We start from the raw sequence: 4,091 nt of genomic DNA on the forward strand, positions 1-4,091 counted from the left end.
TAAATGTAAAAAAAATTGGGGGGCATGTGTCTAGTACGACTGTAATAGCACTTGTGCATGTGGAGAAATTTGATATTTTCTAAGTACAGCAAGCTCTGCACTAGTCAAGAGAAAGCAATGAAATGATTTTCTTGTGTTTATAACTGGGATTTGTGAGTAGCAGCATATTAGGATTTCATGGTACCTATACAGCTGATCCCTCCAATTATGCGCTGCCACTTGTGAGGCCATTCCTGAGGCTGCCAAATACGACTTTCCACGGTAGGTTCAGTTACACTTTTCATTTGTTTTAGAGACGTGTCAGGCGTTCTGATAGAGGCTCACTGTCATTTGTTAATGTGGCTATCCAGTGAAGGGAGGTGAAGTGACCAGTGCCACTGTTCAGTAGTAAAAAAAGTTACTATGCGAGATATTTAGCAGCACCATTGGTCAAGATGTGACATACAGATCTAAGGAGGAGTTTCTATGTGTTTATTAAGGAAGTTTATTAAGGAATTGTACCCACCTCCATCACCCTGAGAATCTTCACACCACACCAGTAAGACATAAAGGTATCATTTCTGAGGTCCCTCGTTAGGTTAGGTTATGCTAGGTCAGGTTAGATTAGGTGATGTTATGCTAGGTTTGATTAATATTGTAGCAGGGGAGGAGGGAGGGTCCAGGCCCATGGGCTAGGTTAGATTATACTAGATTAGATTAACGTCCAAGTGGGAGGGGTCTAGGGACTAGGATAGGTTAGGGAAATTCGAAATGTTAAAGGTAAATTTTCTTAGATTTTTAACGCCCTTATTTCATTTATTTTTCAGTCCCCTCCTAAAAACCCCAATTTCCCACAGGCCCCCAAGCTTGTTTAAGGGGTTGGGGGCGTTGGGGTGGATTAGGGGGGCGGCGGACTTCTTATCGAGAAATACCATCCCCTGTTTGACTAAATGGTTTTATTATAGTTTAAGCCATTACACACTACGTGGTAATAACCTACCTCATTTCGTTCTTCTCAATATTCACATCATTTCTAATGATTACACTACTTGTCGGAAATTAATAATAACGCCACAATAGGCCTGGGAATGCACAGCGCTCTCAACTTTTTCTAAGTCCACAGGTAAACATAAATGGTGTATTGTTGCCTGAACTTCAGTTGTTAGGTTAGGTTAGGTTAGGTTAGGTTAGGGTTTTATTATAGTTTAAGCCATTACACACTACGTGGTAATAACCTACCTCATTTTGTTCTTCTCACTATTCACATCATTTCTAATGATTACACTACTTGTCGGAAATTAATAATAACGCCGTGGGCCGTGGGTAGAGATTGGGGACATTGGCTTAAACTATAAATTTACCAAGACTAAATAAGCAGTATGACTTTACAAAGCTATAATTTTCTCAATTCGCCAATGCATATTGCTTCAATATGAACCTGAATTGCTAAAATCTCTAAATTTTCCCAGATCCCATGCTTTAGCTCACTTCACTCGCCTATCCACTTTATAAGCAAGTATAATGACTGGGAGCTTCCACACGCTGCCCATGTGCCTCCACAGATGTAAGTCAGGCACTGAACTCGCTCCTTTCTTGCTCTCATTTTCACGCGCCGCCACTAAAATTTAACTTCAATACCTAGTGCAGCAATATTTCACTTACTAGAATATGCTTCGTTCCTTAACACAAGCAGTAGTTGTGCCACCTTGCTGCCAAACGGAATGCACACACATACACACACAACGACACAAGAAACTGAAGAGGAGTCGCTACGCCACCTCCATTTGTTTACTTCTATCTTGATCTTAATGCTAGAGTCAGTGCCATTACACGAAAATATATCCATGTGCCGTTGTAACGTCAACTCAAGTGAAAAAAAAAAAAAAAATACAGAAAAAAATAGTATCCATTATACCACTAATTCGTATATCTAACATACAACATTCTCTCCAGGAACATTGTAACTGCCTCAAATCACTGTTTTAATTCGTCTTTTTAGCACAATCCCAGCAACAATACCATCTTTTCCCATCCTGTTTTTTTTTTTTTTTCCACCGTCATTCCTACTATACTCAAACTCAGTCAAAATTATTAGCATCATTCATCTCGTGTCAGTGCCACAGCTCTCAGATTACATCACATGTACTATTTCATCTGCCATGTCACACATCTAACACACCTTGCTGTGGGTCTCAGCTTTTTTTTTTTTTTTAAATGTAGGAAGGACACTGGCCAAGGGCAACAAAAATCCAATAAAAAAAATATGCCCACTGAAATGCCAGTCCCATAAAAGCGTCAAAGCAGTGGCCAAAAATTGATGAATAAGTGTCTTGAAACCTCCCTCTTGAAGGAATTCAAGTCATAGGAAGGTGGAAATACAGAAGCAGGCAGGGAGTTCCAGAGTTTACCAGAGAAAGGAATGAATGATTGAGAATACTGGTTAACTCTTGCGTTAGAGAGGTGGACAGAATAGGGGTGAGAGAAAGAAGAAAGTCTTGTGCAGCGAGGCCGCGGAAGAAGGGGAGGAATGCAATTAGCAAGATCAGAAGAGCAGTTAGCACGAAAATAGCGGTAAAAGACAGCTAGATATGCAACATTGCGGCGGTGAGAGAGAGGTTGAAGACAGTCAGTTAGAGGAGAGGAGTCGATGAGACGAAAAGCTTTTGATTCCACCCTGTCTAGAAGAGCAGTATGAGTGGAACCACCCCAGACATGTGAAGCTTGACTGGATTATCTTGCATTCACATTCACACAAGATGCTCCAGCCTTCTTTCTTTCTTTTCTTTTATTTTCTTTATGTAAGAAGGCCACTGGCCAAGGGCAACAACAACAACGACAACAAAAATAAAGGTCCACTTAATGCCAGTTCCCACAGAGATATCAGACAGTAAAAAAAAAACAAAAAAAAAAAACAGGATAAGATCAAAGACGTCAAGAGGAAAGTCAAGGAAGAAGTGCAAAAAATGGAAGAGAGAAGCCTGCTAGTGATTCAAGGAAGAGGCAACAACTTAGTAGAGGCAGGTGCTGAAGAAGCAGTAAAGGAAGTGATTGAAGCAGTGAAGGCAGCAGAAGAAAAGAAGATGTGTGTGGCTGTGATGGGGGTCCTGCGGCGCCCATGGGAAGGAGTGCAGTACGAGAAGGTCAGAAGAGAAAAGAACTGCAAGATATGCATGGAACTCATGAAGGTCAAGATGGAATGGATGGCAGAGAAGAAAGGCAAGGTCAGCTTCCTAGACATGGATAGGATCCTCGACCAGGACAAATTCTACAGGAGAGACGGGGTCCACCTCAACCACAACGGGAATTAGAGGCTAGGACGTCGACTGGCCGAGTGGATGAGAGCGAGGCAGGTGTGTTGTGTGTACGAGGCATGACGAGGAGGACCCACTGATGTTAGCGAACATGGAAGAGAAGAGACTAACCAGGTGAGTAAATGTGTGAAGATTGGCTGTATGAATGTGAGAGGATGGGGTGTGGACAAGTTTGAAGATGTATGTAAGAAGCTCAGTGAGTGGAGGTTCGACTTAGTTGGGCTCACTGAGACTCACCTGAGAGATGATGTACAAATGGAGGGATGTGAGTATGTTATGATTGGAAAGGGGTGTCAGTGAATCCCTTGGTTTTCTTGTTGTTAACGTGGTGGCACTGTTGATCCTCTTGGTCTTACTGTTTATGGTGGTGCTATTAGTCTTAGTTAACAGATCTTAAAGTAACTATTAACGGATCTTCTTGCAGCAGATTGATAAAACACTGTTCCTCCTCTAAGCGTGACTACACAAGCGGAAAGGGGTGTAAGACACAGGAAATACTGGGAGGAGGTGTACCCCTACTCTACAAGAAAGAAAGAGGACTGAAAGTAGAGGAGATTGATGTGTGGGGAGTGTACAAGTAGTGAGGATGTGCTTGCAGTCAGAATGGAATTCACTGATGGTCGTGGCAGACCAGAGAAGGTGGCACTGGTGGTAGCGTACATGACTGTCATGGGTGAAAGAGCAGAGAGGGAAAATAGGAGGAAGTATGACATACTTAAGAAAGTTGTGAGAGAGCATGGAGAGGAGAGAGTGCTAGTTATGGGTGACATGAATCCACATGTGGGAATACTGGGGGAACAG

At 42.3% G+C, this 4,091-nt stretch overlaps 1 protein-coding gene across 2 annotated transcripts in view; it reads right to left on the minus strand.

Moving 5' to 3' along the window:
• LOC135112703 (PSME3-interacting protein-like) overlaps window positions 1-1,793 on the minus strand; it is a 63,814-nt gene extending 62,021 nt beyond the window's left edge. The window contains exon 1 of one of the 2 annotated variants that reach the window (XM_064027408.1): window positions 1,642-1,793. The gene's annotated coding sequence lies outside the window, so the exon portion shown is untranslated. Of the gene's footprint in view, window positions 1-1,218; window positions 1,481-1,641 lie in introns of those variants that run through there. The other variant, XM_064027418.1, reaches the window with a different exon arrangement.
• Window positions 1,794-4,091: the final 2,298 nt, after the last annotated feature.

This window comes from Scylla paramamosain, chromosome 2, assembly GCF_035594125.1.
Source record: "Scylla paramamosain isolate STU-SP2022 chromosome 2, ASM3559412v1, whole genome shotgun sequence".
Taxonomy (NCBI): Eukaryota; Metazoa; Arthropoda; class Malacostraca; order Decapoda; family Portunidae; genus Scylla; species Scylla paramamosain.